Here is a 15,478-nt window from a genome sequence, read left to right on the forward strand (position 1 = left end):
ACTTCAGGAACATGAGAATAAAATCTGATGCTGATTATTAATTATTGATTATTTAAATCAGTGTTTGATCTGAGGCTGTTTCTATCTTATTATCACAGCTTCAGTTTATAAAATCATTCATGTTCATTTCGCTTCACAACAAACTCATTATAAATGAAATAATCAGCTGTAATTGATTTAATGAGAGTGAACGAAGTTTCAAACATGAACGTGACAGTGATGACGTGTCCGACATAGACAGAAATGAATAAGATGAATAATAATAAAAAGAATAATGTTCATGATAATCTAACAATGTAAATAACAATGTGACACAAACAGAGTCTGCAGCTTCAACAGATTCACTTTAAATCAGGATTTCAAACAACATTCGTTTTAAACAATATACATGTGTATGTATATATATATATATATATATATTTGTATGTTTATATATGTATATATGTATGTTTATATATGTATATTAGTGTATTGTGCAGTAACTGAAACACGTCACATTAGATTTGACCTTTGACCCTCGTCACCTGAATGAATCTGTCTCATTGTGATGGTCACATTGTTCTGTCGACGCTCGACAACCATTTTGAAATTTTTACTATAAGAATGAATTCTTGTTCATACAAATATACAGATGATGTCATATCATACAGATGATGTCACACTCAAAATTAGATGATGTCATAATAACCTACAGATTATACTGACATACTGACGATGCCACAGGTGACTTCATAATATTATGTCATACTAGTAAATAGATGATGTCAAAATAATATACAGATGATTTCATAATGTGACGTCATACTGACATAGAGATGATGTCATACTAAGTGACATCAAACTAATACACAGATGATGTCATAATAAACAGATGATGTCACACCTATACACAGATGATGTCATACAAACATACAGATGATGTCATATTAATACACAGGTTTAGGTCTGTACTTGTAACAGTAATAGAGTAATCGAGTATCTCTACTCTGTGGTGTTTGTACTTTTACTGGAATGAAATATGCGACTGACATCAGCCTCCGTCAGGCTCCGGTTCTCCAGACATAGGCCTGAGGCCCGAGGCCCCTGAGGGTCAGTGGCCCCCAAACCAGGGCCTCATAAAAACACTGTGGCTCATTGGAAGGTGAAATCGCTCAGAAATGTTTTATTTATACAACTTGAATGTTTCTTCTTATTAAAGACGATCAGCTCAGTTTCATCCTCAGCTGCTGCTTCACTGAGCAAAACGATGAAAGCTTCAAAAAACCATGTTTAATAGAAAGTCACGATTTAAAAGAAGAGACGATTTGATCTGTGACTTCACCACACGCTCTTAACGTGTTCGTTTCATGACTTCATACTAAGAGTCATGTCCTGAGTGTTGACGTCCTGCAGACACCTGGGGGACACGTGTGATGTCCAGATGCTGCTGAAGGTTGATGACATCATTGATGATGGTAAAGCTGATTATCATTATTTATATGAGGAATATTACTTTGATTCAATTTAGTTCATATTTCTTTGAATTAAATATTTTGGTAAATTTAATAAATTAATTTTATTTTCTGTGTTGTTTTGTATAAAATTTCTGTATTTATCTATGAAATTATTTCTTTATTTCATTATTTAGTCAGTTCAGTTATTCTTTGACAGTGAAGGTGGGATTTAAATATGATCTTGTTTTCCTGACGCTCGGTCGTCTCTCTTCGTGTCGTCTTCTCCCTCAGACCTGTTTTACCAGTAATCAGTTACCAGTAACCAGTTACCAGTAACCAGTTACCTCAGAGATAACTGAGACAGAAAATGAATCCACCTGTTGGCTGCGTGTCGGCTCCACAGCGCCACCTGTTGACTGCCTCTGAATCTTTGCCGGTGTGACTGATGTGTTAGCTGCTGTGTATAAAGAGCCATTGACGGCTCTCAGTTGACCATGTCCTACACGAGATTACACACAAGGACATGTGTCAGGTGGGGGGGTCTTATCTCCTGGAGCCGCCTGCAGGCCTGTGATAAGCAGCGTCTTGGGATCCTCCATTATGAGAAGCTAACAGGCCTCGCGCAGCCTCGCTGTAACCACACATTCACGGTTGAGTGGGAACATTGTACGAGCTGCACCTCACTCACACGAGATAATTCCTCCCTGAGGCATCTCGCTGCTCGCTCAGTGAAATCATCAGCCGCCCGCTGGGTCCTGGAAGAAAGTCACTGTTAATTGATGTGTCGTCCTCAGCAGCTTAATGACGAGTGTGTGAGTCGGTGAGCGAGCGTGAGGCCTCAGAGCAGGTGTGAACAGTGACTCTGAACACGGATCATCTGATGGACGAGATATAATCTGTGTTATCTGCAGCTCCCTCACCTCGCTCAAGTATTTATTCAGAGATAATCTCCTTTAATGATGTTTCACCTCTCTCCTCTGTCTGCTGTAAACTGCTGCTCACCATCACCTGGAGTCTCACACACTCACACACACACACACACACACACACACACACACACACACACACACACACACACACACACACACACACACACACACACACACACCTGAACACTGAGCTGGAGGTGTGAAACAAACTCTGACTTTACGTAACTTAACTGAAAGTGCAAAACAAACCTAATAAAATATTAACCAAACTTAAAACTTAACTAATCTTAACTCAAATCAAACTAAACTTAACTTAAAACCCAACTTAGCTACAATCTAAAATAAACTACAAATCAAACCTGACTCAGTTAAACTTAACTTATTTTTAAACAGGATATAAAATGTGGTGTTAAGTGTTTTTAACCAGTTTTAATAAAACATCTGACAGATATTAAACTTGTCAGATATGATTCATGTTCACAGCAGCGGGTGTTGGTGGACGTTCAGGATTGTGACTTCATGTTGTGAGTCCCTCTGTTGTTAGAGAAGAAAACAAGATGTCTTATTAATAATAATAATAATAATAATCACAGTGTGTCTCATTCAGTCAATAACTGATTCTAATTCTTCTTCTGTCCCAGCGTCCGGCAGCAGACTGGAACCTTTAAGTGTCTCAGAATAAAACACAAAGTGTTGTGATTAATTATGAGGCTGAAGTCGGTCGTGGCCTTGGTGAAGGAGGTGGGGGAGGGGGAGGTGAGGCGGAGCTAAGTAATGACAGAATGAGCACCGTCAGTGACTCTGGCAGTGAAACACCCTGCCCCCATCACCCCAGTCTTTTCTTCTGAATTTTATTAGCACTAGCCACGCTAAAATAACCTGTTAACACGTATCATAGTGCAGCAATAATAACCTCCTCAATCATATTTTAAAAGTCACGTCAAGGCGGCCGCGCGTAATTCATCTCTATGCAAATAGCTCTCTGTCAGCCCATTAGCCAGTTGCTACAGGGGTTTTATTAAAATGCATTCTTCGCCACTCTCTTCGTACTCAGGACTAATAAAACACGAACCCTGCTGCACAAGAATTATAGCAACTATTAGTGTAACATATGGACAGCATGCACTCTGAAAATAAAACCAACAGATAAAGTGGCAGGGTCACGCTGCGGAGCAAACACTTAGCCAATGGCACCCAAGTAATAGATGGAGCCCAGGCTGTCTGATGCAGACCTAAAAAATCAAAGCCTGATTATACATTCATTTACACACACACACACGCATGCACACATACACACACAAGCGCGCACGCACACACACACACACACACACACACACAGTGCCAGCACAGAGTGTGTCAGTCTCATAAATTGAGACACTAAAAAGGTAATAAACTGCATTTAGGCCTTTAATGAAATTAAAACAATGGAGACAGATTCACTCACTGATGAGATGTGAACTGAGCTGAACTCATTAATACACCTGCTGCACAACATGTGACACAACATGTGATACAACATGTGACACAACATGTGATACAACATGTCAGACAACATACAGTACAGTATGAATATCCTGCATCGTGATGTGTCGGCTTCTTTTTGATTTTATTTCTTTGCATGTTAACCAGCATCGGTATGAAATGTGAAATGTAAAGATGCTGGACTTAAAACATGCAAATAAACAGAGTAGAGATGGAGACAGGACTGAACAGAGTTGACATAGCGTCACATTAATGTCTTATAATAAACTAACACCACCTGAACTGAGCTGGATGACTACAGACAGACATGTGGGAGTTGGCTGCTTGGTAAATGAAAGCTGGTAATAAGTTAACATCCAAGTTATCTCACAGTTAAAAAAAACAACGATGTGATGGTTTGTCAAATTCATGAAGAGGCTGCGCTCAAGCATTAGGCATGATGTCAAAGTGTTTAAGGACAAGAATGAACAGTTTAACTTTAATAAGGTTCAGTCATTTGTGTGTGTGAGGTGATTTAATACACGTGTAAGACTCAGATACACACTCGCAGTACTTGATACAGAATAAAACGTATATGTAATAATTGAACAGAGACAGTGTCATGTTTTGATTCACCCTCCTGATGTGCAGCTCATAGAGACGTCACCTCCAGTGGTGCAGGGACTGATGAGCCCCCTCCCTCCTGATTATCTGTCATTTAACGGTTTATCAAAGTCACAGGATCCTGTCATGCTTGTGTGAACGGAGGATTTTTCTATTTTATGGAGTCATTAATTTCACGTGGATCATTAGCCTCCATACAGATCCCTGTTTTGACAAATGCAGCTGGTGAATTATGCACACAATGTGCCCCCCCCCCACCCGTCGCATTACCCAAATGTGTTTGTGGGGGTGTCCGTCACTCCATTACAGCCGACCGCATGACACATGTGACCGTCGACGAGCTCCTCGCTGTGACTGAAACAACATTAAATATAATGCAGAGGGATGAGAAATGAAGTAAAGATGAACATCGTGAGACGTTATCAGGTCTTAACGGTGGATTCTGTTGTAGGTTCATGTTCTCATATTCACCACATGCTGCAGGTTCTTGTGTGGAAGGAAAACTCATCACTTCATCTGCATCCATCAAGTTTGATCTTTTTAAAACTGTTTTCATGAAAGGTTCTTTAAGTGAAGTCAAAGGTGAAGGACAATATGTATTACCATCATATATACTCACATCTACTTCTATCATGTATAATAATATATATTACCATCATATATACTCACATCTACTTCTATCATGTATAATAATATATATTACCATCATATATACTCACATCTACTTCTATCATGTATAATAATATATATTACCATCATATATACTCACATCTACTTCTATCATGTATAATAATATATATTACTATCATATATACTAACATCTACTTCTATCATGTATAATAATATATATTACCATCATATATACTCACATCTACTTCTATCATGTATAATAATATATATTACCATCATATATACTAACATCTACTTCTATCATGTATAATAATATATATTACCATCATATATACTCACATCTACTTCTATCATGTATACTAATATATATTAATATCATCTATACTCACATCTACTTCTATCATGTATAATAATATATATTACCATCATCTATACTCACATCTACTTCTATCATGTATACTAATATATATTAATATCATCTATACTCACATCTACTTCTATCATGTATAATAATATATATTACCATCATCTATACTCACATCTACTTCTATCATGTATACTAATATATATTAATATCATCTATACTCACATCTACTTCTATCATGTATAATAATATATATTACCATCATATATACTAACATCTACTTCTATCATGTATAATAATATATATTACCATCATATATACTAACATCATCTTCTATCATGTATACTAATATATATTACCATCATATATACTCACATCTACTTCTATCATGTATAATAATATGTATTACCATCATATATACTAACATCTACTTCTGTCATGTATACTAATATGTATTAATATCATCTATAATAATTAATAAACATGGTTAGAGACCATTCCTCTGTGACCTCAGTGTCTGATTGGTCAGTCTCTCCTCAGGCTCAGCAGCAGGTGATGTCGGCCTCTGACCCGGATAGAGACCCGGGTGGGTCCGGGTCAGACCCGGTCAGCTCAGCACGTCCTCCGGTGAAGGAGCAGGTGGAGGAGCCGGTGGAGGAGCCGCAGACTCAGCGGCGGGTGGAGGAAGCTCCTGCGGTGCTTGAGTCGGTTCGTCAGTCCGGAGGTTGTTAGCCGCTGAGCTAACGGGATGCTAAGTGCTAAGCTAAGATGCTAGCAGCGCAGTGCGCGGGATGACGGAGCCTCAGGTGAGTTCTTAAAACTGTGTTAGATGAAGATGAACATGTTATTATCGACAGGTTACTGATCATCTGTTTGTGTCGATATTCAGCTGTTAGATTCTCCTCTTTTTGTTTCCTCCTGTACTTAAACAAAGGTCCTGGTGGTTTGAACCCACATTAGCTTAGCATCCGGTTGATTCTCACAGCGCCTGTTAGCTGTGGAGCTCCAGCTGAACGAGGACACTGACATTAATGTGTCGGTGATGATCTGCAGGTTGTTAATAATCACAGAGAATGGATCAGTTGAGAGTTTTGACCAGAGGCTGAATAAAGACACTCACGCCGCCATCTTTCACTTTTGACGCCATTCTCTGTGCGGTCGAGTCGTTTCGACCGTTAATCAACTAATTCAACTTTATTAGTCGTTTTCTACTTCACGGTTTCAAACGCACCAGGGGACAGTGGCACGTCCACACTGGGACGAGACGCGCAGATCGTGAAGTAACAAATAAAATGAAAACGTGTTTTTTAGAGGCCGTGAGGTCAGACGATGTCGTCAGGTCAGACGATGTCGTCAGGTCCGGCTGCTCGTCGTCTCAGACGTCTCTACGTGACTGAAACACAACTGTAAGTTTGACTTCACTTGACTCATGTTAGCCTGAGACGTTTTCTCGAGCTCTGTGACGAGAAACAAGGTCATTAGAAAAGTAGAGCTGTTGCCATAGTAACTAATTGTTTCTGAGGTTTAAACCTGCGGCGACACTCTGACCGCTCGAGGGCAGAAGACACAACCTCCGCATATTAGTTCTATGAAATGTTGATTTCCACATGGATCGCTGAACGTGGCGGTTGAGGTGGTGTTTTCTCTCTCGGTGTTTGGTCTCCTCCTCCTCCTCCGGACGTCATAGACTTCCACGTTTCATTCTTAAAGCGTAGCTGTTGCCATGGATACGCCCGGTGCCTCCGGAGCTTTCCAGCCTCTGAATCAGAGACTTGTGTGAACGCTCGCCGGTCTGGTTTTACTTTGAAAAGTCTCGGGTTGTGTTGGTCAACGATGACACTGAAATAAAATATAATAGAACGTTCCAGTCGTATTTTTCTCAACTCTGCAGTGTTGACCTTTTCTAATAATGAGTCACAGTTACAGTGAGTCAGACAGAGGTCACCATTGTAACTTTAACTTTAACTGAGTATTGACATTTAAATTGGATTGTTCTTTGTGTGTTGAAGCTTTGGTTTAGATTCTTGTGTGACCTTGTTGTCTCCCTCAGCCTGATCCGACCTGCCCGGCCCGTTGTTTGGTTTATTGACTGACCGCAGACACGGCGCTGCACCTCCATTGGCTTAAATGGGTTTTCATTTTTTATTGGCAGGCCGGTGACAGGGCTGTTCTGTCCGGGCTCTTTACACGTTAACAGCTCCAGGTATCAAAATGTGTTTTACAAGCTCTCGTAAAATCAAACAACGTGAGAGAAGATGAAACGTAGCGAGCTGCGATCAGCAGAAAACAAGTGGAGGATGAAACGGAGGATGTGGTTTGTTCCTGATCAGAGGCGAGTAGCAAGGAACCTTTTACAATATTCTTCCAATCAGATATAATTTAGTCTCTGCCGACACACATTTAGAAAAGAAGCCCTCTGTTTACCAAACACACTGAGTCTGAAGGTTTGGACTTTACTTTAAAATTCAGTTTGTATGTGGAGGAAAAACCGTCATGTGTATATATAGACGTTCGGTGACTGTATGTGATCAGTGTCTGTATACAAAGATGATCGGCAGCGGTGTATTAAGGTGATTGGCGACTGTATAAAAAGGTGATAACAGATGTTCACATGAGAGTCGCTCAGTGGTGCTCAGACGATGACCTCAGGTGTACGGCGTTCCTCAGACTGAGTGCTTTGACCATGAGGAAATCCGCCGCCATCCTGCTCTATTTCCTCCGTGTGACAGACGCTTTGACGATAAATAACTCTATGAAGAATGAAGAGGGAGGGAGAGCACAATAACCTGCTGAACTTCAGAGCCTCTTCCCATTGATTATGGAAATCTCTCCGCCGCTGACCTGGGCCGTTATGAGTCTTAAGTATTGATTAAATACGCAGAGGAAAATACTTTGGCAGTTAAATCAGACGTCGATTCGATTAGCTCTCCTCTGCCACCGTTCAAAATCTACCGCCGTTTAAAAGGATTTCATTTTTGTGTAGAAGCTGTGTTGTCTGGAAATTAAATTAACTCTGCTGCAATGTTAATGTGGTGTGACCTTGGATGGGTCGATGATCTCTGACCTCTGACCCCGGGAGCGTCTGGTCATAAGGAAAGTAAAGGGAGGTACAGACCCCCATGCACTTAAGACCCTCTTCTCTTCTGGGCCCCCTCTGATTCGACACAGACGCATCACATCATGTGGCGTTCGGATCAATAGACTCTCGGAGGCCGACTTCATGAGTAGGTCATAAGAAGCGTTTGGGACATTAGCGCCGGGTGAAACGAGAGTTCACGCCCCGGCGTCGGCCCTGAGGAGCGAGTCTGCGCCAAAACTCAGCTCGCGTGTTATCTGGACACGTCCGTCAATACACGAGATTATTGATAACTTTGTTAATGGAAGAGATGTCGTCCATCAGAGTTGCAGCTGCTTCTTTTAACGGACGTGAGTGAAGATGATGATGATCTTTTTTTTGGGATATTAAAATTCATCCTGATTCCAGAATCAATATTTAGCTTTGATTTACGCTGAGGTAGTTTATTAACAGCAAGTAGCTAAAAGTTAGCATCTGCAAGTGAACCTGCTCAAACAGCGACTGTATGTCCTCATGTTTAACGTCGTTGTCGATCAGTAGCTGTTTAATTTTCTGAAAACTGCTAACTGCTAACTGCTAACTGCTAACTGCTAACGGCAAAATGTTATTGTCCCTTATGAACACGTCCTGTGTGCTTCAGAACAAAAGCACCTGTAGTTCCACATTGATTGTCATTATAAAACTATTTTATTTTATGTATTTAATCTATTTCATCAAAACATTATTTAACTTTATTAAAGGTTTTTTTAATACCTTTATTATATTTGACCTCTTCAGATTTCCGATGGTAAAACATGGAAGAGAAGTGTAAAGAGATTTTCTGGTGATAAAGATTTAAAACAAAGATTTATTTCCCTCTGCAGAAACATGATAGTCTGTATTTTCAAAGAGATTCTCTGGATGTTTCCAGGATGAACTCTGTGTTAAAATGCGTCTCTGAGATTAAAAATTAACCACAGTCGTCTTTTCAAGAGCTTTTCCCATGAAGCCGTTAAACAGCTTCAGCTCAGACACTTTCATTGTCTCTGATAAACGATAACAATTATCATAACTCTCGCCTCGGCCGCTCTCTGACTATCTGAAGGATCTTTCGTGTAATCGATTAGACAGTGAATGTGAGAGACGTGATCAGTGGTTTCCTCTCGCTGCACAGACGAGGACGGACACAACCAGTGTCAACATGCTGCGTCGGCTGAAGCCTCGACCCTGACGCTCTGATTTATGAGCTCAAATGCAGGAAAATATCCTTTCATGGCTCGGGCGCTGCCTGGGAAAGTTAGAGCACAAATAGAAAGTTGTCAGCTCAGATAGAGACTCAACTGAAGACTCAAACTGGGCCTTGTTTCCTCCATCAATTCACTGCAGTGCTACAATGGCAGCTTTCCCATGTTCACCAAGGCCCCGGTGCCTCTGCAGTTATGTCACCACGAGCAGCTGAGGTGGGCGTCCCCTGTCCATCTGTTGTCAGACCTTAACAGAAGTCTGGACATGTTCCTCATATGTTGCTCACATGTTCTGCAGGTTCTGTATGTGAGAACATGTCTGAGTCAGTGAGCGAGTGGGCGTGTCTCTGAGGTTTCTAACACGTGACGGACGTGAAACTGAAGAACACAAATGTCTCAGGATGAAGAAGAGGAGACGTACACGTAGAAGACGAAGACGTCCACTTGGAAAGACGAGGAGGTTCCAGATGTTTTGGTGATGAGGGCCGACGCCGTGTGGACGAGCTGTAAACAACAACACTGATCTTTACACAGCGGAGTTCAGACGTCATGTCCCGCCTCCTGCTGCTGCTTCACAGGAGAAACACTAACTACAGAAAATGTCCAGACACTATTTTACTCAGTTTACGCGTTAAAACATTTGTACAGATGTTGAATTGACCTACAGACACTAATGAAACTTCTCCCTCAGTTATCATGTGAGTCTGAGCCTCTAACTTCCTCATTCCTCTCACATAGGATGAGTTAAACAGTCTGAACCACATTAATGCTCAGTCGCCAGTGATTAGGAGCCGAGCCAAGTCGAGTCCGTCCCAAAACTTCCTGTTGTTCTTTAGTAATGAAGAGAAGATTCAACTTAATGTAGAAGCTGAGTAAACCTCCTCCGTCTCGCTGACACACACACACACACACACACACACACAAACATACACACACACATAATTGTTTATGTTCAGACTCAAACTAAAAGCATTTGCAAATGAATAGAATATATGTTCTATATAATATGTAGAATATTATTGTGCAATATCAGATATTTTTATTTCTCATAGAAAAAAAAAGTCCCTCGTTCAGAATAAGCACGAAACTCTCGCCAGTAAATCTTCACTATTCAGTCAGATCTTGATCAATAATCGATCAGATCAGTTATCAATCATTTCTCTGTTCATGGTTTAATCCTGAATTATTTAGTCTGAAATAAAACTCTGCCTGGTAGAAAAGGTTCAGTCGAACTGAGCCTTGATTTACCTTAAGTGTGTGTGTGTGTGTGTGTGTGTGTGTGTGTGTGTGTGTGTGTGTGTGTGTGTGTGTGTGTGTGTGTGTGTGTGTGTGTGTGTGTGTGTGTGTGTGTGTGTGTGTGTGTGTGTGTGTGTGTGTGTGTGAGAGAGACACAGTGGATCGATGTTTACGTATTTAATTCCATGATGTTTCCTCTAGAACAGTCCATCTCTGTGCTCTCTGCTCCATTATCATTAGAATTTATCATTACATTAGAGATTCTTCATCTGTCTTTACGATGATACGATAATCTAATTTCTGATCTCTCACACACACACACACACACACACACACACACACACACACACACACACACACAGTCTCTACACACATCGGTGGTTCCCAGACGACGGCTCGTAAGACGATTGACCCTCTGAAATGATCCTACGGTGTTTTCATTTTCACTTCCTGTGATGTCACTTCCTGGAGAGTCTTCACGTACTTAGCATCTGTTTAATCGTCACAGACTCAGCTAAAAGCTTCCGTGAGTCAATAAATGACTAAATCAGGTCCCATGGTTTCGACTTCAATTTCCTTAGAGAGCAGCTGTTCACTTCCCTCTGGATAAATACCTGAGGATCAGACACACTTAAAATCATTGGTCGTAAAGGAGAGAAACTGTGAGGTCACATGACTTTATAGAGACGTTATGTGGCTGAGCTGTGTGTGTGTGTGTTGATGTGTAAAATGTGAATCACAAGATGTGTGATTGGACGGTAGAAACCACATCGACACAATAAAACCTGTGATATTTGTTCAAAGGTCTCAGTTAAATTCTGCTGCTTCTCATTAATCTCAGTCGTTTCTGTGGAAATAAAAAGATTCAGTTTGTCCATCGACACTTGAATCTGATCAGATTTCATCTCTTTGATTTGATAAATCCACAGAATATAAACTCCTCTGTGAACATCCTATTATTTTTAGTTTATATGTAATAAGTGATCATTAATCAGTTGAACAGGTTCAGGATCAGTTTACACATTGACGACAGCTCAGTCTCTTTGTTCCTCAGACCCCCCCCCCCCCCCTCCAGTGAGGCCCCTCAGTCCCGTTAAATCCTATAAACTGGAAAAATAACAATTAGTAAGAGTCTGTCTCAGTGTTGATTTCACGTCTTCACCCAGTAAACAGACGTTACTGTGTTAAACTCTTCGAGGTCTCCAGCCTCTGAATCAGAGACTCGCTCTCGTTTTAGTTTGAAAACTTGTTGTGACTTTTGTGAATGATGACGCTCACGTTCTCTTCCTGATTGGCTCTTATCGGTCACGTGACTCGACTAGCAGCAGTGAATACAAAGCGTCGCCAACACTTCCTGTTGAAGACACACACAGTGACACACACTAACACACACATTAAAGACATAGTTCATTACCTCGGAGACACTTGAACCCGGCGGACACGACTAACGGCCGTCGCTCAATGACGATACATAAATCAGATAATGATGAACGCACCTGATTGGTCGTTGTTGTAAATGTGTTCTAATGCAGAAAGATGGATCCTGATGTAAAAATCAATAGAGGAGTTTGTGTCTGCGCTGAGTGAGACGTCAGAGAGCAGCTGCAGTTTTAAGATGAAAACGTTAACGTTCTGTCAGTCGATTAACGAACCACTTCTTTCTCCATCGTCACTTCTCGCGCAGCATCCATCTTCTCAAGTACACTCACACGGCTAATGTCCAGGTCGCAGGTATTTCTACAGACGAGGCTAAATCACGTTAATCCTTTTACCGCTAATCGAGAGGACGGAAGCTGCTTCATGTTCAGAAGGGACGTCAAGCTTCTGTCAGAGCAACACGTTCATGTTAATGAAGCAGTGACCTGAGGAGTAAAAACACCAGAAGAAGAAATTAACTTCATTTTTTTAAATGGAGAATTGTTTTATTCGAGATTGAGAAAAGATCTTTAGTTTGAATGATAATGAATAATTATGTGACTGATTTGAACAGTTTGTGTCGACCTCCATGTTTTAAAACGGTTGAAATAAAAGAGTTTTTCTTTCAGGCAGGAAATAGTTTGTATTTTAATGTAATGTTTGTTTGTTTTTGTCACACGTTGTGACTGTAGAACAAAACCAGACATTTGAAGCAGCCACATTGCATTGTGGGAAGTTTTAAAGACCATTTTACTGAAATTGTGACGATAAAATGAAGAAAACGATCAATAAGATTAGATTATTCAGATACACTCAGATCTTCTGCTGCGTCACTCCATCGATCTTTAACCTTTAAAACCCGTTTACTGATCACACTAACGTGGCGAGCGTCGTCTTCAGATCTCAGCTCGTCGCCGTCACATGATTTGAGCGCTGCGGACATGAAGGAGGCTCCTCCCTCCTGCTCCTCATTGTTTCAGAGTGATGGACTCTGATCCCTGATTGATTACGCTGCTTCTCTCCATCGATCTGTGCCCCGCCCCCTCACAGCAGAGAAACGCAGTCAGACGCACAAACGACAAAAACACTTGGATTCCTGTTTGTATTTATTCTTTTCTCCATGAAGAGACCGAGAATAGTTTTTTTATTAATTCCATGAATTATTTGCTCATTATGCATTAATCATGGTGCCCCATCTGGAAGGTGCAGGCGTGACTGTGTGAGAAACAGCCATTCTGATCTCAATTAGATTACGGCTCCGCTCGCCGTCTACCCATAAATCACTTCTCCAAAGTGAAATTAACAGTTACTGGAGCGCATTAATATCCAGAGTCAGGCATGAGGGGGACGCAGCGACTGGAACCAGCATCTCGCCCCAACGCTGGAAAACATCATTCTGTTTGTGAAATATGAAACACACACACACACACACACACACACACACACACACACACACACACACCTTCATCTCAATGTTAAGTCATTAAACCTCAGTGGTTCACAGTGAAGATTGAAGCTGATAAAGATTCCATGTGTGGATTTTTTTTTTTTTTTTTTTTTAATCGTCTCAGGTTTAAAATAATTTGAGCACATCTGTGTCCTGTTTGAAAAACGATGCTCAAACTTTTTTAAATGTTTTAATTAACTACTACAGACCGATCATTATGGATTTATATAAAAAAATGTATATATCAGCTGATATTAAAAAAATGGCCGATGATTCCTCAGATGTCATTATCAGACAAACATGCAATTAAGGTTTAATATATAAAATAAAATATAATCACTTTTTCTGCTCTGAGTTATTCTGAAAAACAGTTTTCATATCAAACACTGGTACTAATACTAACAGTCACATTAGACTATTTTATTGGACAAATGATAAATCGTTCAGACTCAAAATTAACTTATTTCTAACTTCACACCAGATTTTCATTATCAATCATTAATGATGGATTTGATTTCATAATTTTTCAAATGTGATGAGAGACTTTGCTTCTTTTCTCAGTTTTTATGTGATTCTGTAGTTTTGTATTAACGAAACAGACTGAGGGAGAAACCATTCGTGGTAGTTTTAGTCTGAATCCACGCGTCTAATAAAGACAATGTTATTTATGTACAGTAGAAGAATCAGTGTTTCCTGTGACTGAGCAGCAGCTGCGTCTTCGTCTGATCCAAACACTGAGCAGTGGGTTTAAAGCGGGGACTGAACCCAGGGGACGACGACTTAAAGCCCCTGTTTGACGTCCGTCACAGCTCTGATAGATTGGAAGTGTGACATTAAAATGGAAATTGCTCAGGGGGGAGTTGACAAGGGAACGGTGGTTGACCTTTGACCTCAGAGTACGAGTCCTCAGAGAGAGAGAGAGAGACACTGAGGCCTGACGTTTGTTAGAGTTTACTCACCTGATTCTAACATGATTCAATTATTATGTGATTCTACATGATTCAATAAATTATTTATTTATTTCAACTTTATTTAGTATATAATAACTTCTGTTTTCACAATCTGTCACCAAGAAACTAACTTTATTCATTAATGTTGTAATAAAGTAATTGTATTCCAATTAACAGTTTTGTGATTATAAAATAATAGTAAACAAAGTTATATCAATTAAAGATCTAATTAAAGGTCAGACATGGTTTAACACGGAGCCGGGCCTCCAGAGGAACGTTCATCCAGCGTCTGACACATTTTAACATGTATTCAACAAAAACCCAAAACTAAGAAGACGATAAAATGCAGAAAAACATATTGAAATAAATAAATAAAATGTAAAAATCTATATTGCTGGTCTTTATACTTGGCCGACGGTCATCTCTATACTTGTCTAGTTATACATGGGGGCAGTTTGGGGTCTGGTGTCTTGCCTCAGGGCACTTCAACATGTGGAATGGAAGAGCCAGGGATCAAACCACCGACCTTCAGACCAGTGGACGACCCGTCTTCCTCATGACAACTGAGCCAACACGGTGCCCCTAAGAATCAATGGAAAAAAATCAATGTCTCAGTTGTGAGTGTGGAGAAAATAATTATTCTGGTTTTGACTGAAATCTTTGAGACTTTTCTTCGCTGGCGACAAATG

The sequence above is a fragment of the Paralichthys olivaceus genome, chromosome 18 (genome assembly GCF_024713975.1).
Source record: "Paralichthys olivaceus isolate ysfri-2021 chromosome 18, ASM2471397v2, whole genome shotgun sequence".
In the NCBI taxonomy this organism is placed as follows: domain Eukaryota; kingdom Metazoa; phylum Chordata; class Actinopteri; order Pleuronectiformes; family Paralichthyidae; genus Paralichthys; species Paralichthys olivaceus.